General features: G+C 53.1%; 1 protein-coding gene across 1 annotated transcript in view; it reads left to right on the top strand.

Annotated features, from left to right (window-relative positions):
- PDE2A (phosphodiesterase 2A) overlaps positions 1–25,394 on the top strand; it is a 98,174-nt gene that overhangs the window by 5,471 nt on the left and 67,309 nt on the right. The window lies entirely within an intron of this gene.

Raw genomic sequence — 25,394 nt, 5'->3', positions numbered from 1 at the left:
GTACTTTGGAGACATGTGACCACCTCCCTAGGCTGCCCCTGTCTGGTCTGAGATCGATTTCTGGAGAATTCAGTGGAGGAAAGGGCTTGATGAGGAAAGGGTTAAGCCCGTGGCCCTGCCCATGACACACTGAGTCATTCTGGGAGTTGTAGTCTGGGTACATTTGCAGTAAGTAACACTTCATGCTGCCTCTTTTGATACAAATCCACACCCTGCTACTGAGGCTGGCTAGGGGCAGGCCCCATGGATTCTGGGGGATGGGGCCCCAGAGGTGAAGCAGCCTCGGCCCCTGCCCTCAGGAATCCCCCAGCCTGCTATGTGTTGGAGAGTGTGGGTGGGGGCAGGGATAAAAGGATTAAGCCATAAGTATGTCACTTCACACATTGACATGGAATTTTACAGCTTCCCGAGCCCTGTTTTCATAACCATGATCTCATTTAATCCTCACCACAAACCCAAGAGGCTGTTGTTTTCTGGATGAAGACACAGAAACCCTGAGAGTGATGGGTGGAGCCAGGGCTGGAGCACAAGTCTGTCCACATCCAGAGTTCCTGCTCTCCCAACAGATTACTGCTTCAGGCAGCAAAGGCAGGTTTGAAGTACAGGCACGATAGGGACAATTAAAGCTGGGGGTGAGATATCTCAGCAGAGGAATAGCTGAGCAATGGCCTAGCTCAGGGGACAGAAGCAAGAGCTAAATCCTGTGAGATATGAAGCTGAGAGATGAACTAGCCAGACCCTAGATCCATCCAAGGCTTTTGAGCAGGGGCAGGACCTGATTAGAGCTGGGCTTTGGAAGGATTGATTTTGCAGCCTGTGCTAAACGGATTGAAGTGGAGAAATCAAAGGTGGCCTGAGATTTCCTAACTCCACCCTTGGTGCTCCCAATACTTCGATCCTATTCCTCCTCCACCCTTCTGATTTCTTCGTCCTCCTCTTCCTTTTTCTCTTCTTCCACTCACTTGTCCCCCATTCCCCTCCACCCCCAGCCTGGGGAATGATGGCTGTGTACAATAGAGCTGTGCTGTAATGCCACATGATTCCAGCAGGGGTTGCTCTCATAGGCAGTCCACCCTAGCCTGGATCTTCCTTATGTTTGAAGGGCTGGTGAGGGGAGAGAAGAGGCTGGACAAGGAGCAGGGATGAAGGGTGTAGAGAGGGCAGCCCATTGTTCTTCACTTCCACTGGGCCCAGAGTGAGAAGGCCCTACTAAAATGACATAGGGATGAGGGGAGGCTGGACCCCACATAGCAGGGACAAACACATTGGAGGGGATTAAACCAGAGGATGAGAAATTTTCTCCTTACAGTTCTGGGGCATGCATAGATTTGGAAATGGATTTAAAACAGCATTGCAGTTGGGGTCTGGGTTTCCATTGGATCATGGTTTGCTTGATACTGAGATGGGTGAGATGGGTTGGTTTATTTGTATCTCTCTGAGTGTGTGTGTGTGTGTGTGTGTGTGTGTGTGTGCCTGAATGTGAGCTCTGGCTGTGCATGTGTCTGATAGGATGAGAGTGTATAGATAAGTGTTCATGTAAAAATGTGGACATATTCACGTGTGTGAGCATGTGAGTGTCCATTTATATGCCTAACTACTGGCAAATGATTGTGTGCATGTGAGTATGGCTTGTGTGTGTATGTGTGTGAAGTGTTATGTACATGTGTTCTAAAGAAACTACGTGTGGTTGTGTACTCTGTGTGTATGGTGTCTGTGTGAGTGCATGTGTGAGTGAATGTGTGTATGTGAAGGTGTGTACACCTGCTCTGCTGATCCAGCAGGGCCGTGCCAAGGTCTGGCTATTCAATACTTTCTTCCCTGGATCCCACCGGACTGAAGGGAGAGACACAATGTATGTGTGGCTTAGGCTGAAGGGGCATCACGCCCATCATCCACATGTGGAGCTGGGCTTCCCTCAGGTAACGTGGGGACCCCTCCCTGTCAGTGAGGGCCCTGGAGGAACAGGTATGTCTACATGTTCAGGCTCAGGATGGGCCAGCTGGGATCCTGGGCTATCGGATTGAGGAGCTGGACATGGCTGAGGGATGTCTAGGTTCTATTCTCTTCAGGGAACTCTTAATGATAACACTTGCACCCCACTAATGGAGTTCCAGGGACTCCTGGCTCAGCCCTTTTGTTGTATAGATATAAATACTGAAGTCTAGAGAGGGGCAGTGATTCACCCAAGCTCACACAGCCCGATTCAGAAGGAGATGGCAGGGCTTGCGGCAGAGAGGTATGTCTGACTAGTGTAGCTTGAGGGAGGGCAGGTCTGGAAGGCCTTCCTCCAGCCTATTAGAGCCTGTGGGGAACTCAGAGTAGAGGTCCAAGTCTGCAGCATGAGGCCACCTCCTGCACCTGTGCATTTCCACTCTTCCCGAGCCTCAGATGCCACCTTTGAAGTCCCTACCAGAGCTTCTGCCTGTTGTGCGACTCCTCCCAGGAACTTGTGAAGTCTGTCAGACTGTGGAGCATGGAGACTCCAAGCGGAGGGGTGGGGCCAGAGGAGGGGCCTCCTCTGGAAGCTTCAATTTCCTCATCTGTGAGGCAGGTGCTTTTTTAGGTTTCTACTACTCTTAACCTTTGAGCGCCTCCCTATATTTTCCTGGGCTCCTAGTACAGAGGTTACATGGCTCTGAGACAGCCCTGAGGTTGTGGGGGAGACCAGGAGGCTCAGGTAAGCCCAATGTGGATGAGGCAGGGCCATCTCACAGGGAAGAGGCTGCCTGGGAAGGAGGTATGAGTTTCCTGTCCATGCGGGAGTGGTGTGGTGGGTGTGTGAGTTGGGGGTGGGCACCCTGGTTAGGGAGGCTGCAGATGAGATGCCTGCCTTAGCAGGGAAGTTGGTTGCAAACTCTGAAGTCCTTTCAAGCTGTAGATGCCGTGGAGGGGCAGGGTGGGGGTGGGCGGCGGAGAACCGGAGAACATGCCTCAGCCCTCTCCATATGGGGAGTTTGAGCCGCCCCAGTGCGCCCCCGGGCGGCCCGGGTAGAGGGAAGGTGTGAGGTTAGACCGCCCAGTTGGAAGCAGCGAGATTCTCTTCTTTGGGGAACTGGGGAGAAATTTGTCTCTCTGGAGGTGGTTTGGGGCTGGATGCGGAGGCACGGGCCAGATACGATGGCACTCTGGGGTGGGAGTGGGGGACCGAGAACTGGGCAGCCCTGTGTTGGCTGTGCTGCTCAGTGCAGGCAACACCGAGGGAGCCCTTCGGGCAGCCAGGCAGCTGGGCAACAGCAGCCTCCTTTGTGCTGAGTCATGGGGGGCTCTAGTGTGGAAGACTATGGGTTAGGGGCTCGGACGTCGGCTCTGGGTGGGGACGGGGTAGAGGCTTCCTGGGGGTGGAGGATGGCGGTGTAAGTAGGAGATGAGAGAAAGAAGCAGACAGGTACCACATCCTTCCCAAGCCCAGAAAAGTCGGAGTTATTTTAAAACTCTGAGTTGGGTAGGGCTTGGGGCTAGATGGAGAGAACCAGTGTTTACAGAGTGCCCTTTGTTATCTTTAAAATTGCTTCATTTAATCACCTCAACCATCCTTCAAGGAGGTAGCCCTGTTTTGTAGAAAGGAAACAGATGACACACTCAGATGGTTTAATTGAAGGCAGTTTAATGAAGCAGCTATTTACAGATGCTGGGGCAAGGGTAAGGGAACCAACAGGGGATGTTGAGGTACTTAGGACTAGTATCCAAGAAGCCTGAAGGGCCAAGGAAGGTGTCCCCTGTTCCCAGTGAGAGCCAGAGCCATGGCGGAGGGGCTTAGGTCACAGTCACTGAGCAGGGACGAAGGAGGGGGATAAATACCTTGAGCCCTCTCACTCACCCTCGGATCTCTAGCCAGTGCCCCCTGCCCTGCTTCCATTGGCAGAGCCAACTAGAAGCCAGAGGGCCAGGGATCCCGGTAAAGCAGCACGGAGATGTAGCCCCTGCGGCACAGAGCACAGCAGAAAAGGGTGGAGATTGGATCTGGAGGAACAAATGGATGAGGGAAACTGAAGCCCAGAGAGGGTGCCGACTTGCCCGAGACCACACAGCTAGTTGGCTTCAGAGCTGGGACCAAAAGCTTTGTCACATTCACTGAGGCCTAGTGAGCTGCTCGGCTGTCACCCTCGTTTTCTGAGTGCTCCCATGTGCATCTAGTCATCCTCCGGATGTGGGGCAAGGAGCTGCTTTCTGCATGACCATCCCTGCTGCCTATCTGAGCAGCACTGTGGCTGCTGAAGAATGTCATTCTTAGGATTCAGTATGCCCCGGAGCCCACTAAGCCATCTGCACATTCATCCCAAACATCCTTGATGGTGCCTTCCTGTGCCCCCTCTCCTTCCCCAGGCTCGTCATCCTGGCCACGGAGATGGCTCAGACAGCCCCTGCCCTCATCTTTGTTGGAGACAGGCACACCCAGACCCAGGCAATGAACCTGGTGGGGTGAGTACCAGGAAAGAGGAAGCTCAGTCTGGAAGAGCTGATCAGGGAACTTCTCTGAGTCTGAACCTTAAAGGATGAATGAGAGTTTTCCAGATGGAGGAGAAGAAGAAGGACATTCCAGGCACAAAGCCCAGCAGAGCAAGGGTATAGAGAACAGCAAAAAGTCAAGGGTGGCAGATACAGAGCTCATGGGCAGGAAAAAGGGCTAGGTGGTGGGGAGGAAGGGTAGTGGAGGCCCAGCTCATACAGGGAGGCTGAGGAGGGTTTAGCAGAGTCAGGCTGTGGTCAGCTTTGGGTTTTAGGAAGCTCCAGATGAAGGGGGAATTAGAGAGGCCAGTGAGAAGGCTAGTGTGGAGACAGATCCAGGTGAGAGGCAATAGGCTGTGTCAGATGTGGCTGAGGACATGTGAGTCACACAGGTCAGAGGAGGAGTGACAGCCCCCCACCCCAACCCCCTATCTTTCCCATCCGCCCTACTCCACTCCCCACCCCCCTCACTTGAGCTGTGGGCCTAATTCATCCGTCTTTACCCACCTATGCAGGGGTGTTCAGCAGCTCTCGGCCCTCCTCCAGGAAACCCCTCTGCCTTACACTGCCTGCCTTCCATACTCCAGAGCACCCATCCATGGCACCCACAGCCACTCCCCCAGACCATGACCCCCAAGAGCAAAGCTGTGTCCCTGCTGACTCGCCTGTTGATAACACTTTTGACCCCTCCACTGCCAAGGCTAATAAAAGTCCTCCCTTTTAAAACCTTCCTCCTTGAGGGTGACCTCAATCCTTCTTGCTGTCCAGAACCTGGGCCTTGAGCCTCCCTGGGAGATGAGTCGGTGAGGACGGCCCTCTCATAGTGTGGGGGGATTAGGGACCTCAGCCGAGCCAGCTCATCCATGTGTGCCAGTGGGAACCCACTTTCAGCCTCCACTGGGTCTTTGGCCGCTGACTCATTATCATCATTAATTAGCATCTTCTGTGCAGCCTTCCACCCCACTAAGTGCTTGACAATCGTTAGGTACTATTGTGTGCAACTGGATCCCAGCTCTAGCACCCCCTGCTCCAGGCTTCTCCTCGGCCCCAGCTGCCTGAGCTAAGGGACCGAGTGTCCAGGCCACAAACCCACAACACACTGAGACTCATACCATCCAGGTATAGGAACACACAGGCAAACACAAACACAAATAAACAGAGACAAACTCAACAGATAGAAGAACCCTGCACACTGAGAAGCAGACCACAACAGACAGACGTAGAGACCCACAACACACACACACACAACACACACACAATATACACTGAGAAACAGACACAAGATGAATCTCAAAAATTAACCTAGAAACAAGAGACAGAACAAATGGCAACACCAGTGCGCACAACACAGGTATACACACCAAGACATTCAGCCCAGGCACAGGTTCAGCACACACACAGTGCACGCAGACGCCCAGAGAAACGCTTGCACTCAGCATGGACGCACAGATTGCCAAGAACACAGCCAGACTAAGCTATGGTGGTCCCACGGGCCCCGCATCTCTTAACCTCTGGGCCTTTGCCTATGCTATTCCCTTTGCCTGGAACACTGTTCCTCGATGCCCCCTCCCCTTCACCTGGCTAACTCCTATCCTTCAGCCCTTCATGTTTCCTCCAGGAAGGCTTCCTTGAGCCTTGGTAGGGACCTTTCCATATTCCCCAACTGCCGGAGCTTTCCCCTGCTACAAGGCACCATTGTCTGTTTTCCGACCAGTCCCTGCCGAGTTTTGGGGTGAAGGATTTAAAACAAATTTTTTTTTATTGTACTTTAGATTAAGGTTTACAGAACAAACTAGCTTCTCATTAAACAGTTAGTATACATGTTGTTTTATGAGATTGGTTACCAACCCCACGACATGCCAACACTTCTTTTTCGACCTTGGGTTTCCTATTACCAGCTTTCCTGTCCCCTCCTGCCTTCTAGTCCTTGCCCCTTGGCTGTTGTGCCCCTTTAGTCTCATTTTGTTTTGTGAGCCTGTCTAATCTTTAGATAAAGGGTAAACCTCAGGAGTGCCTTCATTACTGAGCTCAAAGGGTGTCCAGGGGCCATACTCTTGGGGTTTCTCCAGTCTCTGTTCAGGCCAGTAAGTCTGGTCTTTTTGTGAGTTAGAATTTTAGTCTACATTTTTCTCCAGCTCTGTCCAGGACCCTCTGCTGTGATCCCTGTCAGAGCAGTCAGCGGTGGTAGCCAGGCACCATCTGGTTGTACTGGACTCAGTCTGGTGGAGGCAGTGGAAGCTGTGGTCCATTAGTCCTTTGAACTAATCTTTCCCTTGTATCTTAGTTTTCTTCATTCTCCCTTGCTCCCAAAGGGGTGGGCCCAGTGGAGTATCTTAGATGGCCGCTCACAGGCTTTTAAGATTGGGGTGAAGGATTTTTGCTTGTTCCCAGTGAGGTGGTGACTGTGGGTGTGAGTGGACTATTAAGGCCGAGAAATCAGACAGGGACAGATTTAGGGGGCAGCGAGTCAGGAATATCTGTGATGGGCCCTGACTGCTTGGGGCCTGAGCAGGCACTTAAACCCACAGGTTGACACAGCCCTCTGCCCTCTGCCTCATTTTTTTAGACTCTGCCAATTTCTTTCAGATTCTCTGCCTGGTTTCTTTTGTGCTTCTGCCAGGCTTGCTGCCTGACCTAGTTCACTCCTTTCTGAAGCCCACCCTGCCCCTTGCCACCTCTCTGAGTTCGCACATGCGCACTTGCTTTCTCTGCTTCGAGGTGCTCCATCTCTACTCCTAAGCCTAGTGAAATCCTCATTATTCAAGGCCTAGGGTCAGAGGGCACAGGCAATGCTTCCTAACCCATGCTGTTTAACAGTGTTATTGTTGTGGTTAGTTGGTGTTGAGTCAACTCTGACTCATGAAAACCCCATGTACAGCTGAACAAAATGGTGCCTGGTCCTGCACCATCTTCATGATCATTGGTATGCTCCAGTCCATTGTTGTAGCCATTATGTATTTTGCATACCTCCTAACCTAGGGAGCTCATCTTCCAGCACTATATTGAACAATATCCTATTGTGATTCATAAGGTTTCTGTTGACTAATTTTTGGAAGAAAATTGCCAGGCCTTTCTTCCTAGTCTTTCTTAGTCTGGAAGCGCCTCTAAAAACTGTCCACCATGGGCGACCTTGCTGGTATTTGAAATACCAGTGGCATAGCTTCCAGCATCATAGCAATATGAAAGCCACCACAGTCCGACAAACTGACAGAGTGGTGGAAAGGGAGGCAGTAGAGGGGGGTGATTATAAGCACAAGCCTTGATGACTATTTCCTGGTTCAAATCTCAGCTTCTCCACTTCTTAGCTACAGGACCTTGTGCGGGTTGTGCCACCTCTGTTCCCTCATCTGTGAAAGGGGGATAACAATAGTGCCACCTCATAAGGGCTGCGGTGAGGATTAAGTGAGACAGAGTGTAAAGCACCTGGTACACAGTTTGGCTCCCTCTCTGGGCTTCGTGAGAGCAGGTGGAGAGCTAATGAGATCAAGGATGTGTGACTGCACGCAGGGGGTGCTTAATAACTCCTTGCTAATTGGAATGGAGTGAAACAAACATCTGTTATGTGAGCACCTACTATGTGCCCTCCATAGCTGGTTCTTTGCACCTCCCCTCCTTGTTTCTGCATGGCTAACATTTCTGCACAGCTGTTACTGCCACGGGGGTCCAGAAGGTGAGGATGTGATATCTTACAGGGCTATGAGAGGTGCCGGGTTTGCCTTGAGCTGACAGTCTGGCACTTAGAGTGGGGCTGCCTCTGGCAAGCTGGGAGACACCTCTCTGGGCCTTGGTTCCTCTGGGGCCAGAGGTCATGAGGCTGGGGAGGGAAGGTATGTGCAAACTACGGTCTTCTAAGGGCAAACCCCAGGTCCGATGTCTGGATCAGCTGGGAATGGTGACCTTAGAAACCCACAGACTAGATGACAGAGAGTTTGTGTACCCACCAAACTGCTTCTCCCCAGACAAAGTGGGCCATATGTTGGACTGGAGCAGGGGGCTGGCCGAGTGACTTCACTCCGCTCCCCGTCCTCCCCCAGGGGCCTTAAACCCCACTCTGTGGATTAGCAGTTCCCTAAAAAGAAGAGGGGCATTTTTGTACCCCAGTTCTAGAACCAAATATTAAAGCAATTATGTAACTAGCAATAAATTACTTAAAGTAGTGACTCACTCAGTTTAATTAGAGTGAGAGCAGGGAGGGATTAAGGTATTTTTAGATCGCACACCTCCCTCCCTCCTGTGGGGGGAGGCCTCTGTGCAAGGTGGGGGTGGAGAAGGGGCTGAAGCTCATGGAAGCACCCCAGGTGTCTGCAAGGAGATGAAAGCTGATCCTCTGCCCCACTGAGGTTCCAACAAAGACAGGCCAAGTCAGAGCTGCAGCAGGAGGGATTCAGATCAGACTCAAAAGACACTTTCCAGTGGTGCTTATTGAAGAACACTGGGGCAGGTAAACTAGATTATAAACTCTTTGAGGGCGGGGACTAGGTCTGTGAACCTCTTATAGGAACGGACCAAGAGTGGGACTTGGGAGTCAGACACATCTGCGTTTGAATCCTGCCTTTACTGGTTACTAGCTGTGTGGCCTTGGACGGGTTCCTTTATTATCCAAAGCCTCAGTTTCCTCTACTGTAAAACGGGCATAACAATGTCCACCTTTCACACATATTATAAGGACTGAGGGGTTAATGTATGTAAAGCAAACAAACCCCAGTGCCGACTCTACTAGTCCAAGAGCTCCACAAGGGCAGGAATTATGTCCGTTTTGTTCACTATTGTGTATACCAAGTTCCTTTCACAGGGCCACACATAGTAGGTACTCAATAAATGCTTGTTGAGTGGATGCATGTTAGTTTCAAAAGTTCCCATTCTCCTCTCCAAATGGGTAACTTGTCTTGAGGTTCCTTGTCACTAAGAACTAGGTGAGAGGAGGGCAGGGCAGTGCCTCTCCCCTGGCCTCGCCCCCCAGGTTGATGAGCAGATGACTTTCAACACAAAGAAACCCAGCTTCCAGTGAAGTCTGGAAGGGTTTAGAACCATGCGCAGCTCCAGTCTGCATTAATGGCGGTCTACAAACCAGGGTGCTAAATGGGAGAAGGAGGAGCCATCAGTCCAGTCTGGTGGGGAGACCAGAACCCTCACCCATCATCCCTGGGAATTCAGAGGATGGAGAGAAGGGGATGAGAGGGGGGTGAAACATCCTGAAAGGCTTCCTGGAGGAGGGAATGGGATGACTGGAAGGATTTGTGCAGAGAGAAATCCAGGTATCTGTAAAGTGGAGTCATAATTCCAACCCCGCAGGTTTTGGGGAGAATTAAATGAGCTGCTTTTTAGAGGTGTCTGGCCTGCATCTGCTTGGAGGGGATACAGCATATGGGCTCGCTTCCTCCTTATTTCCTCCACTCCGGCCCCTCCTCAGACCCTGTGACATGAGAAGGGACATCTCCCTGCCCTGTTCAGGATAGACGGGCCCAGACACCCCACTCACAGAGGCTGGGAGAGTGGAAGCTTCCATACTGGCCTTCGCTGACCCCCCACTCCACAGTTGGACAGAGCTGGATACACAGTAGGTGCACAGGACAGACTCCTGTGCTCCTCTTCCTTGCCAGGTGCTGGGAGGCTGAGGAGAGGATGCAGCTGCATGGGGTGATGAAGTTTAATCCCTGCCCCCCACTAGGCCCAATGCCCCAAGACTCCTGCCCCCAGTGGCTGCTCTGATCAGCTCTGACCAGCTCTCCTCACACCTCACTCACCTCCCAGGGCTCTGGCGATGAATTAGTGATGACAACATCAAAGCATCGCTATGATGACCGTGTGGTGCTCTTAGCCTCCAGTCAGGATGCAGTGGCAGAGACCAGAGACCCCTTTAGCTTAGGGCCTCTGTCCTGGTGTGTGTAAGAGGGCTGGATCCCGAGGGAGGCTGGGGCCAAAGGGGGGCAGCGGAGAGGTGAGGGACCAGGACATGGGGGCTCCATCTGCAGTGACATTCAAGGAAATAGAATTCAGATTGTTAAATCCAAAGGGACCTTGGGGACAGTTGTTCTGCCCCTCCCTCCTTCTCTTCCTCCTTCTTCCTTCCCTTCCTTCCACTGTCTCTAAGCTGGATCCTTGTTTGAGGTCCTGGGCTGCCCAACACCACTCCCACCCCTTCCTGGGAATCTGGCCAGCCTGGTTCTCACCTCTGGGAGCTCAGAGTGAGATGGAGGGATAGACACATCCTGATCTAGACCCCACGGAACGTGTAGGGGAGCACTAGTGACTCCACAGGGCGTCTGGCTCAACTCTGCCAGGTCTGTGCAAAAGGCTTTGAAGAGGAGGCAATGCTTCCGGCCCTTGATGAGTGAGGAAGGGTTGTCCAGTGGAGAGGAGGGGAAGAGGCCGAGGGGCAGTGTGGGTCCAGAGGTGAAACATGAAGTGTGGTGGGGGTGTGATAAAAGGTCAGGGTACCTACGTGTAGGCCTAGAGGCAGTGGGGGCAGTGAGGAGTTTGCAGTTTGTCTCACAGGGAAAAGGAGCCCCTGAAGACTTTTGTTGATGTCATTTGTTTGTTTTTAAATGGGAGAGTTCATTTTAAAGATGGGGAAAACAGCCCAGGGAGGAAAAGTGACTTGCACAAGCCCGCTTAGACTGTTAGAGACAAACTGAGACTGAGGGCTTTGCTAGGGTCTTGCTAGACCCAAACTAGGACCTCTTACCCTGTCTTGCTGGGCAGGATTTTTCCAGATAACTGCTACCTCCAAAAGATGAGGAAGGCCCATGTGTGACTTTGCCCTAAGTTTGAATGAAATTTGCACAGGCAAGGGCTGTACTTGAGGCTCTTCCTGCCTCTGTCAGGCCAGTTGGCCTGGATGTATGTGTGTGGTGGCATGGGGGTGGGGCCCTCCCAGGGAAGGACCTGGGAAGTCAGGAGCTTGGCCAAGGGTTAGCAAGGGATTAGGGATAGAACTTCATTCAAATTTAGGTTTTTGGGCTCCCAGCCCAGACACTATTTCAATCCATTTATTCCAAAGACCACCCTCCGGGGTCTTTGACTAGGGTTGGGTACCTATAGGAGGCAAGGGCATGCCTGAACCTCTCATACTCTCAGAGGGGCTCTTCCTGGCCCTGGGGCCTAATATTGGGCCTGCTGTGGCTGGAACTTATGCGGCAGAGAGAGACCTTTAGCGCCATTGTCCTGATAAAGAAAGTGAGGCCCCAAAGTAACAGTGACTCATTCAGGGTTACAATTTACGGTCAATGGCTGGGCTGGGCTTGGCTGCCCGGCCCTGGGTATGCCTACACTCCCCTGGCCCCTCCCCCACTCTCCCCTTACCTCTCCTCCACCCACTGTGCAGCACTGCTGGCCCGACAGCCTTGATGGATGGCCTGACAGCTCAGCCTCCCTCCCATTCGTCTCTGGATGCTGGGCCATTAGCCTCCTAATCACTAGTCCTGCCTGGTAGCCGCCAAGCCATCCATCTCCCTCACACAGGTGGGTTTTTTTTTTGGGGGGGGGTCAGGTAGAGGTACAGCAGGTTCTCCTCCTGATGCTAGTCTGAGACTGCAGCTATAGCCCCTACTCTGTAGGGTCAAGAGTCAGGGAGCAGCCTGCACCCCCTTGCTGGAGTGCCGAAGATCCCTCCTGGACCTCCCAGAGACACTTACACATGCGCACATGTACATGCACACAAGCACACATAATAATAAAATCTTTCATGTATCAAAAAAACATCATATGCCAAGCATTGTGCCAGAGCTCTGCATGCATAACCTCATCCAGCCTATCAGGTGGCTACTATTGGTATCCTCACTGTACAGACAAGGAAACTGAGACTCAGAGAGATTCAGTGACTTGCCCAGGGTCATATATCTAGGAAATGGAGGAGCTGGGATTTGAACCCAGATCTGTATGGCTCACATCTTGCATTCACAACTCCTCAGCTCCACTGACCCACTTATGCACACACTAATGCATACGTGCATGAACAAACACTACTTACTGTATCTACCCTTGCAACCTGCACCTGGACCAGGTTCCTGAGGAGTGGGGAATGCAGGGCTGAGGAGGAGCTGATGGGTCACTGCTCATCACCCACTGACTGCCCTCAGACTCTCACCCTGACGGTGACACTGGCCAGCTGGGGGGCTGCATGGAGGAGGCAGCCTCCAGGTAGCAGGAAGCGGAGGCCGAGAGCAGTTGGATCGATCACCCCAGCAGTGCTGCCTTCCAGGAACTGGGGCCCAGGGGAGCACAGCACCGCAGGTTGATTTCTGGGCAGCAGGCCCAGTGTGTGTGGAGTGTGTGTGGGGTGAGGCTGGTTTGCAGAAGCCCGCCTTCTCCTGCCCCTCCCAGTTCCCCCTGCTTCCCCCACTGCCCCCCACCATGGGCACTGCAGACGCTGAGAGTCAGATGCCCAGTTCCCAGGCACCTGTGCACATCTACTGCTATAGGGCCACCCTGCCCTGGAACCAGGGGTGGGTGCAGTCAGAGCTGCCCTGTAGTGTTGGGGGTGGAAGTAGGGGTGGTAGGGAGACCACGGGCCAGGAGCTTCCGCGAAATAGGGGGAGCCAGTGCCCTCAGAGACCTTGCTGGACAATTTAATGAGATAATGAATGTAAAGTGCTTCACACTGCCAGGGGCACGTAGTAGGCACTTAATTAGTCTTCATCTTGTTCTTCCCCGAGGAGGCTTGAGAGACTGAGGCAGGCAGGGGTGGATGGGGTGTCTGAGAGGGCACTGTGAGCTCTCTGAGCAGGCTGTCAGGTGCTGCTGACAGTGTTAACAATCCCAGGAACAATTAGCTCCACCATCAGAGAGAGCGGAGGGAGAAAGGGGGAGAAAATGAGACAGAGAAAGAGATATATTAGCACTTGACAGAGTCCTCTTCCCAAAAGAGGACTCCCCCAGGATGCCCCCACACCCTCCCTCTGGAAGGGGTCCCTGAGTAGGCCTGAGTAGCCCCCATTCTGGAGTGGCTACTTCCACCCCTAGGGAAGGGCCTCTGCCAGGCCTTCCAACCTGCAATGGCCTCAAGAGACCTATGCTGAAATCCTGACTTAAGCATCTGCTGATTGGCTAGAGCAAGTCATTTTCTCTCTGGGCCTCAGTGTTCTCATCTGTAACAGGATATGGTTAGGATTAAAGGTGATATTGCCTGTCCAGGGAGTCCTTGAGTGGTGTAAATGTCTGATGGGCTCGGTTGCTAACCAAAAGCTTGGGGGTTCTGAGTCATTCAGAGGCACCTTGGAAGAAAGGCCTGGCGATCTACTTCTGAAAAATCAGTCATTGAAAACCCTATGGAGCACAGTTCTACTCCAACATACATGGGGTCCTATGAGTCAGAATTGACTTGATGGCAATTGGTTTTTGCCTGTCAAATGTACCTGCCACTTCCATGACCACGAGGGGTCAGTCTGCTCTGGGTTCCCCAGAGTGTGCTGCCTTTCCTAGTCACAGCCCTGAGATGGTCAGCTCTGGTCCATCTCTCCACTGAATGCTATCTGCTTCATCCTGGGGTTCCTAGGACCCAGACACAGGACCTGTTGTTGAGGAAGGAAGCAAACAGCTCTGCCCCCATGGAGGTGGGGTTCCCATCTTAGGCTCTGCCATCTTGTTCATTCTTGTAGGGAAACAAGTGAAGTGGGGGTGGAGAAGGAGCAATGGACTAGGAACCCCAAGGCCTGACTTCCTACTGTCTCAGCCACTGCTTCATGGTATGATCTTGGGCAAGACTTGCCCCCTTGGGAGTTAAGAGTAATGTGGCACCTATGACCTCCACAGTCTGTTTTCCGAGGGTCTGTGACTAGATGACTCTGTGTTCCGGGGGAGAGGCTAGGGGGTGGGGGCATAAGGATGGAAGTACAAGGCTGGTGATGCCTGTGCCACAGACGGGCAGAGTGAGGAGGAAAGGTCCAGGACTGGGGCCAGTTCAGGACTCCTGTGGCCTTGGTGCCCTTGCGCTTGTATCACCGTTGTCATCTCGCTGCCGCTGCCATCTGCATTGCCCGACCTGCCTGTCTCTAGTGCCTAGTCCTCGCTTCCTTTATTATTTGCCTCTATATTGCCTCCTGCCTCAGACTTATCTCCTTTTGTCACTTGTCCATCCATCTCTGTCACTCCCCTTGCGGCTCTCTCCACTGTCCTGGCGTACCCTCTCGCTCCCCGGGAATCCATCCTTCTCTGCCAATTGTCTGTCTAAGTGCATCTCTGTGACTCTGAGCAGCTCTTGTCCTCTTCCACCTTCTGAATCTCCCGCTTCAAGTCAGTCTCCCTCTCTTTGATGGTATCTCTGCTTTTCACTGTCTCTCTGGACTCCCTTTTCTGTCTCTGTGTGTCTCTCTCTGCTCTTATCTCTGAGTCTCTGTCTCTCTGGCCCCAGGCTGTGCCTGGTCCTGACCTCTTGACCTCCCTCCTCCCCTTGCAAGCCCAGCTGGGGCAGTAATCGGGCCCTCTAGCCCAGAGAACGGAGAACGGATGCAGTCCACTCTCCTTCTCTCTCACTGCTCACTGGGCTGCCTCGGAGCTCCCCACCCCAACACAATGCCCTCCGCCCTGCGCCTCGTTGCTAGGCCTTGGGCTGGCAGCACTTGGCTTCCATAGCGACTGATGCTTAGAAACAGAACGCCACATCTCCCAGTCCCACCACGGGGCCTTTGCCTAATAGAGTGCCTTTCCATCAATCAGGAAGCAGTGTGGCCTGGCTTTACGCTGCCTCCAGCTTGGGGAGGCAGGAGAAGACAGGACAATGATCTCTGCCCTCTGGAGTTTGGGGTGCTGCCAGGGTGAGAGGGGCTGCTCTAGTGTGGCCCTAGAGCCAAGAGGAAGGGGGAGCCAGGAGGGTGGGTCCCAGGCTCTTCTCCCTGGAGTCAGCCTCCTGGAAGAGGCTCAGGCTTGAGAGCTGGAGGGGCCAGATTCAGATCCCTGTTCTACCATATCTAGCTGTGAAACTTTAGATAATGTCTAAGAACCTCAGTTTTATCAACTGTGAAATGGAGCTAATAATATCTTGAGGATTAAATGGAGGAATAAACGAGGTGCCCCTAGCATTTAGAAGATGGGCTGTTCCCTTTCCTTCTCCTTTCAGGATATTTAAGATTTAACTCCTTAAATCTTCGAGAGGAGGGGGAAGGCACCGGGTATGAGGAATAGTGTAAGCAAGGGAGTGGAGGCTTGCAGATGCAGAGGTGATTAGGCGAGGGCCAGGGGCCGTATCTGGAAATGGTTCTTCCAGAAGCAGTCAGGCTAAGAGGTGTCTGGAGAAGGTATGGGGGTTTCCTGGAAGGTATATTCTTGCCAGGTGCAAAGGGATGGGCTTTATCAAATTCTCCTCCAGTACTGGGGAGAGCAGCAGGAGCCACACTGGGGCCACCTTATCTATTCCCATACTCCTCCCTGCCTCCACCCTATCACTGGGCCTCAGGAGTGTGGCTTCTCTTGGATCCTTCTCCCTGCCAGGCCTGCCCCTGAGGTCACCAAGACCACACAGCCTGAATCCTGGGGCCATGGAATGTCAGTGGAAGGCCCTACTTTGTCACTGTACAGATGAGAAAACTGAGGCCCAGAAGTGGGAGGGGCTTTCCTGGTCCTAGAGCCCAGCTCTCCCCTCTTTGTAGGTCTGTCTCCTAAACTAAAGACTGCAGTCCACCAGGAAAGATAGAGAGGGAAGAGAGGAGATGCAGTGGGGTTTGGGGAAGCCTGAGGAGCAGCAGCCTCATGTCACTCAGGTACCAGGAAAGGGTTAAATATCCCCATTGCCCAAACCATCCTTACCAGCACTTCCAGGGGACTCCGAGGGCTGCTGGGGAATAAAGACAAGCACTGTCATTTTATGAGCAGTTCTGTGTGCCAGGCTCTGTGCTAAGCATCTCATTTATTCTTCACAACCACCATGTGAGGAAGGCCTGCTGATCCCCAGTTTACAGGTAAGGAAACTGGGGCAGCATGGGTACTTGTCTAATGTTACACAGCCTGAAAGTGGTGGGGCTAGACTGAGTCACCCACACTGACCCTGCCGCCTCCCGCCTCCTGTGCTCCAGGGTGCCCCAGTTACCCCCCAGACACTGCCTGGAGGTGCTTGTTTCCTTGGGCCCTCTCTAACCTCTTGGTCCCACACCCCAGGCCTGTGCCAGGCCTTGCTAAGGCTCTCTCCCCTTACCTTGTATTTACAGAGCTCCAGCGTGGAATCTGAGTGTTGGAGTCTTGGAGTCATGGAGATTTAGGCAGTTAGAATAACAGAACTTTAGAATCTTGGGCTCCTACATTCTCCCAACCCAAGGCTCTCGCACTATTAGAATGTAAGAAGCACAGACCCTTGGAATAATGGGACGTGGTAATAGAGGCTCTGATTTTCTTAGAACTTGAGGGTCAGGGAGTTCTTGGAACTTTGAAGCTGCAGGCTGGGGCCTCGCACTATGACAATTTCTGAGTTGGCAGGGAGTTCTCAGAGCATGGGGTCTTGTGTCCCCGTTGCTTTGACTTTCTTTGCCTTGGTGTCCCTGATGAACTCAGCTCCAAGCAGCCCTGGTTTTGTGTGTGCTTGTGCGCGTGTGTGTGTGTATGCGCGCGTGTGTGCGCGTGTGAATGGGGGTCTGGGGTCAGTGACTGGCTGCAGCCAGAGACACCCCTGGAGCAGGGCTAGCACAGAAATAGCTGGTGGGGTGAAGCTGTAGAGGTGAAGTGGGGTGGCACTCTGGGCAGCCACCCTTGGCTGAGGACTGGCTTGTCCCCTTATCCACCCAGCCAGCCAGGCGGGGCTTGGGAGGAAGCATTTCCATGTGGCACTCCTAGGACTGGAGTCAGTGCAGACTCTCCATGTCCTGCAGACTGGAGGGCAGAAGGCACTGGTGAGGAGAAGAGATGGGTGTGGGAAGGAGTGGAATCTTTATCTAGGTCAGGTAGGGGGATGGGGAGTGAGAGAAGGAGTGGAACTCAGTGAGGGAGATGGGAGTCAGTATGAGGGTAAGGATTTAGGACTGAGTGAGGAGCCCTGGTAGCCCAGTGGTTAAGAGCTCAACTGCTAACCAAAAGGTCAGCACTTCAAATCCACCAGCCACTCCTTGGAAACCCTATGGGGCAGTTCTACTCTGTCGTATAGGGTTGCTATGAGTCAGAATTGACTCAATGGCAATGGGTTTAATGGGTTTGGAGGGGGCAAGGGCTCTTCTGTTTGGGAGAACTCAGTCAGACGGGGATTCTGGGGGGGGATGGGGCTCAGTGAGGCGGTAGGGTTCAATGGAGGATGAGAGCTCAGGTATGGGGCTTAGTGAGAGGATGGGGCTCAGTAAAGGGGCTGGGGGCTCAGGGATGGGGCTCAGTGAGGGGGTGGGGCTCAATGTTGGGATGGGGACTTAGTTTGGGGGGTGGGAACCCAATAAGTGGCGGGGGCTCAGCAGGGAATAGGGGCTTAGTAAGTGGGTTGGGGACTCATGGGTAGGGCTCAGTGAGGGGGTGGGGGCTCAGTTAGGGGTGGGGCTCAGTGGGGAGTGGGGCTCAGTGAGTAAATGGGGTCTCCGTGGAGGTTGCCAAGGAGTTTTTCAGGCCATCTCTGCACCACCCCAGGCTCCTGAGGATGGTGATCTGTGGCTGGGGAGGAGCCTGAGCACCTTGAGCCCCCTTGCCTGTCCCTGGGGTAGGCCAAGAGACCTTTTTTCACCTCTGCCCAAAGCTGGAAAGGTTGGCAGAACTGCTGAGAAAGCTGGGATCTGCCTCTCCTTTTGCTGTCTTCCTTCCTGGTTTCCATGGGAATCCTTGGCTCAGGATGTTCAGGGTTTGACAGGACGATGCTGTGGGAGGAGTCAGTGTCAGGCAGAGCCATCCCACATGGGAAGAAAGTGAGCTCCCTGTCCCTGGGAGTGTGCAAGCAGGGACTAGATGGCCAGTCAAGGTGACTTCAGAAAAGGGTTCAGATGAGGGGGGTGGAGAAGATAGTCTGGAAACCTCTTACGTGGGACAGGTGTGATTTGTGTGATTGGCTCAGGTGGCTCCACTTTCCAAACACCCCTGAGCTTCATTGAGAGGGTCACCATGCCTGGGCTCTATACCCTGGGTCCATCCCACACTCCTGTTCTCTGTGCCCAGCCTCCTGCTGGGCATGGACACAAGGAGCTGAATCAGACCCAGTCTCTGCCCTGAGGAGCACCCAGTCTGATGGAGGAGGCACACAGGGAAACAAATATATTTGGGTAAGTCTACATAAGGGGGCAGACCAGACTGGGAGGAAGGTTCTTCTACCCATTTGTGTAGTTGATAGATATCATTTTGAGCAATTCTTCTGGGTTCTAGGGGCTGGGGACACAGCAGTGAGCAAAACAGAAAAAGTCCTGTCCCCTGAAGCTGACAGCATAGTGGGGAGGCAGAGCGGCTGGCAAAGGACAGAGGAGTGAATGAGAAGTGTTGGTGTGAGGATTGGTGAGCAGTGCAGTGCTCCCAGAGGCAGGGTGTGGGTGCGGCAGAGAGGAGGCTTTTCTGGAGCTTAAAAGCCTTGAAGGCTGTGAAGGTCAGAGCCAGGGCTCCAACTTTGTCCTGTGGGCAGTGGGGAGCCATGTGGGTATGGGTGAGGCAAGGTCAGCCTTGGGTATAGAAAAGATTACTGTAGCAGGTCTGGGCATCAGGGAGAAAGCAGCACTGTGGTCCCAGAAGGAGGTAGAGAGCAAGTGTGTCTGTCTGTGCCCTACGGGTGTGAGTGTGTGTGTGAGGATGTATGTCTGTGTATGGGAGTATATGTGTCTATTTGTGTGTCTATATATAGGAGTGTTCGTGTCTGTGTATAAGAGTATGTGTGTCTATGTGTGTGTCTACATATAGGAGTATGTGTGTCGGTGTGTGTGTCTGTATATAGGAGTGTGTGTGTGTCTATACAGGAGTGTGTGTCTGTGTGTCTGTGTGTGCGCATCTATGTGTAGGAGTGATGGGCGCGTATATGTATAACTGTGAAAGATGTGTGAGTGTGTAGGGGTGTGTATGAGTGTGTGTAGCGGTGTATGTGTGCACATGACTGTGTATGGCCTGGGGCAACCTTGTGGAAAGGAAGGATCTTGGGGAGCAGAGGCCGAGGCCTAAGGTGTGCCAAGGCTTGGGGCATGCCAAGCCCCCTGGACTTTAGCCCTAAAGTGAACTGGCAAGTTCTGTACTAGAATCCTTTGAGTTCCCTCTCCCTCTAGGGTCATGGAGCCAGCCACCTGCTGCAGACAAAACAAATGTATATGAAAATAACATGGAAATGGAGGAGACCTATGGCTGACCTAGCCCGCCTCCCCTCATCCCCTGAGCCTGAGTTCACTCAGCTGGTGGGTACCTTTCCTGACTCAGAGCTGCTGCCAGGGCTCTGGGAGCAGACCCTGCTCACCCAGTGCTGCAATCCACATTTCCCCAGGGCCCACCTCTGGTCAGGTCCCCTCTCTTTGAGGGCCCCCCACACCTGGGGCCACAGCCACAGACATACAAAGCTGGACCCAGGCTAGTGGCCATGGATAACACCTCTGTCAGGTGTGAATTGGATCAGGCACACACACTCACACATGTGCACACACATTCATACATAAATGCACACACATGTCAAGCCTGGACACACGTGCATACATACAGCCACATGCACATACCTGCATATGTGCATATACACTTATACCTGCACACAGACCTGCCTACACACATATGTACACACCCCGCTATAGATACACACACATATCTGTGTGTACACACACACATGCAGCTACACCATGGAAATTTCACACACCTTCACAAAGACACAAACTTACAAACCTGTACTCACATCCCCTCCCCTCTCACACCCATCATGCTCACAGACATACAGTGGGCACAGGGCCTTACATGCATGCACACACACACACACACACACACACACACACAGAGCTGCCTGAGGGCAGCTTACCCTGCCCAGGTATACACCCATGCCCACTCCAGGGCCGAAGCTTTGAGAAAAGGCTCTACTTGGAGGTAGAACCTGCAGAGACATCACCTTCCTGTAACAAGTTCTCAGACTGTCCCTTTGTGGAGGCCCTTGGACAGTGGGACCAGGTTTCTTTCTCTTTCAGTCCACAGGCTCTGCCCCGGGGCATGGAGACACTGAGTCACACACACTCTCTCTTGAGAAGCCTTCTGTGTTGGAATCTGGTCCTTGCCTACACTCCTTGGGCCTAACCTGCCCAGGCAGGCCTCCCTGCCCGGGAGAGCTGCCTTCTGCCCAGTAAGCCTGCCCAGACCCTGCCTCCCCACTCCTGAGCTGCCTGAGCCCCACCAACTCTCACAGCTGCTGAGAAGGGTGAGGCCAGAGAGGGCCAGAGCCTTGCCTGGGGCCACCCAGCATCTCAGGGCAGAACTCGGATTTGAACTTGGGCTTCCAGAGGTCTGACCACAGTCAGTGGCAACAGGATAGATGTACGTTAGGTACCAGACAGGCTCCTGGAAGCAGCACACATCGTCATGGGGGCTGGGGGTGGAACTTAAGTTTAGGGTTTATCGAGGGTTTGCTACTACCAGGTTGTAGGTGATGGAGAGATGGCGAGATGGAAACCATCCTTCTATATAACCAGAGTTCTCTGGGCACTACTGTGTCCCTAGCCTAGGTTGGACCATGAGGATGAAGTGAAGGATCAGACACAGTTTCTGCCCCTGAGTGGGGGCGTGGGGATGTGTGTGAGAGAGGACGGTGCAGACAGGGGGAGATCTTGAGCAGGAGGAACATTCTTCCTATATCTGGAAAGAGCTGATTTTTTCAATTGTTTATCCTCAATGTCTCAGCAAATATTTGTGACATGAATAATTGAATAAATACATGATATTGACAGGCAGATATGCCTTTGGGAGGGCATTCAAAGTCTGGGGGGAAAGTCTGAGCAAAGGCAAAGAAGTGGAAGAGATGCCGGAAGTTTAGGGTAAAGCTGAGAGTCAGGTGTGGCTGATGGTAGAAGAGGCAGGAAAAAGTCATTTGGGGATGAGCTTTGCATGCGATGCTGAGAGTTTGGATGTTGCCTTGAAGGCCATGGGGAACCGTGAAGGTTGTGAGCAGTGGGTGGAGGTGGTCAGAGTGAACATACCCAAGGTAGCCTGGGTTACACATAGATACTCATCTTTAGTGAAAAGAGCACTGGATTTGGAGCCAATGGGGCTGGGTCCACGTTCCTGTGTAATCTTGGGCAAATGTCTATGCCTCTCTGAACCTCAGTTTCCTCATTTGTAATATGGGACTAGAGTCAGTGCCTCCCGAGGCTGCTGGTTAGAGCCTAGAAGAGGAAGTGCTTTGTAAGCCCAATGGCCTGCCAATGGGAGGTGTCTTTATTATTAGGAACAAGGAAAGGCCTGTTCTTAGACAGGGTCTGAGGTTGAGTGGTCCTAGTACCTGGGTTGACAGGCTTGTGGCTGAACCACCTTTTCCTGAAATACCTAGCCCAGGACAGCTGGGCCACTGGGCATAAGCCCAGTGGCCTCTAAGATCAAAGAGGAGGTGGCTAGAGGGCCTGGGCCAGGTGTTCCCAAGCTGGAGCTGGGCTTCCTCACAACAGATATGAGCAGAGGGTGCCAGGACTGGGAACACAGGACCCCCCAGCTGCTGCATTCTTGGGCACAAAAGGAGAGCAGGGAAAACTTGTTTTCCTTACTTGACTTTCCTCGGGAGGCAGGGCATGAATTTTAGGCACAGATTGGAGCCAGATGGCCTGAGTTTGAATTTTGGCTCCGCTACTCACTAGCTAGGTCCCTGGGTGGTACAAATGGTTTACGCTCGACCACTAACCTAAAGATTGGCTGTTTCAACCCACCCAGAGGCACTGCAGAAGAAAGGCCTGACAATCCGCTTCTGTAAAGATTACAGCAAAGAAAACGCTATGGAGTAGTTCTACTCTGAAACACATGGGATCGCTGTGAGTCAGATTCGACTTGAAGGGCAACAGTGTTGTTTGCTTTTTTTATACTCTAGCTGTGTGACCGTGGGAAAATTACTTAATCTCTCTGTGCCTCAATTTCCTTATCTGTAAAATGTGGCTAGTAATAGTGCCTATCTCATAGGGTTGTCGGGAAGATTAAATATGAGGCACATAGTAAGTGCTCATTAAATGTTAAAGTCCCTCAGACACAGACCCCCCGCCCGCTGCAGAGGTACACATTCAGCCCTTAGGTGCCCAACCCTGACTCTTGCCTCCATGGGACTGAGGGCAGCCTGGGATGAAGTGCTTCTAATCCAGGGTTTCAAACCTGGCAACCCTTCAGAGTCACCTGGGAACATTTAAAATTATCCAGGGTGAAGGTGGGGATCTGAGCATTATCATTTTTAAATGCTCCCCAGGTGATTCGAACATGAGCCAGGGTGAGAACCCAGCACAGAATCACAGAATGGAGGGATGGTGTGAGAGCCAGGATCTGTGAGGGAGAGGAGGAATCCTAACCTTGGAGCAGGGATCATGCCTGGTGGAGTCACTTCCTGGCCGGGGGACCTGCCACCTTGCCACCTTGTGGAGACTTGGTTGCCTGCTCTCTAAGGGGTCTGGTTGGGGAATTTCAAGGATTGTGTGAGGGGATGTTTGTGGAAGGGCTCTGCATCCTGCCAAGCACTGAAAAAAAAAAAAATGTTTTCTGTGTGATATTGAGTCTAGTGTGATAACACTTTACAGATGGGGAAAGTAAGTCCCAGGGATGTACAGTGACCTCTTAGAATCACACAGCAAGTCCAGGACAGAGTTAGGACTCAAACCCTCTGAGGAATGCTTAAATCTGAAAGATTGACCCAGAGGGAATCACTTTGAGTGGAGGGAGGCATAGAGCATTCACAAAGGGCCCTAGTCATTGAGCTGCAGTATGAGTTTCAAGTAAGATTTAAGAAATAACTTCTCAAAAGGTGAGTGCTAGAAGGCTCTGGCTAGAGTTGGGAGCCCAAGAGATGACCCTGGGAGGACAGCTGTGCCTAGGTCAGTGCTAGCTCTTGACTGTAAGGGTCTGACATTGACCTGCCTTGAAGAACAAGTGGCTCTGGCCAGTGGCCATAGCAGATACATTCTGGGCACCTGTGTTCCACCCAGGTTCTCCAATGCCCAGGATTTAACCAGTGACATATGCTCAGGATTTACCAAGGGATTTTGTGCACCAGACTCAAACTCTGTCCTTACAATAGCCCTTACATTGGTCACCCATTTTACAGAGGAGGAAACCGAGGCCATAAAAGGGAAAGGAGTCCCTTTTGTGGGCCAGAATCTTTACACATCATAGCCCACTTAATGCTTTCTACACAGTTAATAAATAGGACAAATTGCCCCTATTTTGCAGATGAAGGAAGACATACTGACTTGGCCCAGATCACTCATTGACAGGCAACCTCCTTATCTCTCCCCGAGTCTCCAGCCAAGATGCCCAGGAAAAACACAAAAAGGAGGACCTAGAGGACTAAGGAAGCAGCCAGGGAAGCCCTCCTGGAGGAGGTGGACCTCCAATTGGCCCCTGAATAAGCAGGGCTGACATGAGGGCATTGGGGGTGGGGTGGCATGAGCAAAGGCCTGGAGGTGAGAATGAGTCAATCACTGGTCTGAGTAGAGCAGGAAGTATAAATTTAAGGACTGATGGGGAGGCAGCCAAACAAATCAGGGGTCTGGTGTGTCAGGCTGAGGGTTTGGGCTTTATTGTCTGGTGGGAGGGAGCCACTGAAGGTGTTTGAGCAGGGAAAGAAGCATGTCTATAGCTATGCCTCAGAAAGAGAGGTAGGAGAAATCCTGGCATGGGTGCGTCTCCCCCTGAGCTGGTGGGAATCTGCCTAGCCTGTGTGCCAGGTGCCTGGACCGTGTCCAGGGACCGGATTCAGTGACCCAACCTTGAGGAAATTACTCCCCAGGGAGAAAGGGCCCAGGATGAATCAGCCAGTGAGTGAGGAGGCTGTGAGACTGGGGGCTCACTGAGCCATCCTTGAAACGTTGAGGGAGTTGCAGAGAGAGGGGCCGGCAGTGCAGAGGGAAGGATTGGGATCAGACCACACGGAGGCCTGTCGGGACACTGGCTGCCTTCCCGTCATTCTCAGGTTTGATGGGCCTGGCAGTCCTGTGAGGGAGATGGAAAAACTGAGGCCAGAAAGGGGGGAGGGGATCTACACAAGGTCACCCAGCAAGTCTCTGGCAATGGCCAGGTGAGAACCCAAGTGCACCCTTTAGTCCAGACACTTCCCACCGACCCAGCCAGTCTCATGTCAAGCGGAGGCCAGAAACGGTATCGGTTCTGTACAGGGAGCTGGCCACGGGGACCCCAGGCCAGGCAGACGGCAACTGGGGTCCAGCTGCGCGGCCGCGATGAGACAGCAGGGGGCGCAGGAGTGTCACGGCTGCCGCAGGCACCCAAGCCCAGAGGCCGGTCTGCGGAGAAATGCGCTCCGGGTGTGCGGGTCCCACCGCGGAGGTGCAGACCGTGTGCCCCTGGGGCCTGCACCCTCTCTGACCTCTGGGGACGCCAACGCAGATCTGCCTGCCCAGTCTTGGGCGCTCAGCGGCTGTCTCCCTTTCAGGAGGGATGCGCCTGTCTGTGTGCGCGTGTGTCTGTGTGTCTGTGCGCACGTGTTCCCCCCCGCAGATTTGCTACTGCTCCCAGGACCTGTCCGTCTCGGAGCGACTTCTAAAATTCTCCCTGGCCGCCTCCCTCCTCCTGGGTTGAGAGGGAGGAGCAAGCCCAGGGCCCCTATACCGTGTCTTCCTCCCCCCCACCCCCGCACTGCGGCTGGCATCCGCCTTGGGGCCCTAACCTGGCCCCAGGACTCTCAAAGTGGTGAGGGAAGAAGCTGTGATTAGACAGGTGCGGGCTCTGAGAGGCCACCCTGCGAAGTAGCGAAAGGGGAAGGGAGCGAAGGCTGAGAGCGGGCTACCTGGCGGGGGATCCGGGGAGCGGAGAAGCTGGAAGACTCCTCAGAACAGAGAGATAAGGGAGGTGGGAGCTGGTGAGGGGTCTGGCCGCGGTTCGAAGAGTGGACAGCCGGAGAGGTGCGGTCCACGGTTGCGGGT

The sequence above is a fragment of the Trichechus manatus genome, unplaced genomic scaffold (assembly GCF_000243295.1).
Source record: "Trichechus manatus latirostris isolate Lorelei unplaced genomic scaffold, TriManLat1.0 scaffold00088, whole genome shotgun sequence".
Classification (NCBI taxonomy): domain Eukaryota; kingdom Metazoa; phylum Chordata; class Mammalia; order Sirenia; family Trichechidae; genus Trichechus; species Trichechus manatus.
This window is presented reverse-complemented; position numbering and strand designations above follow the sequence as displayed.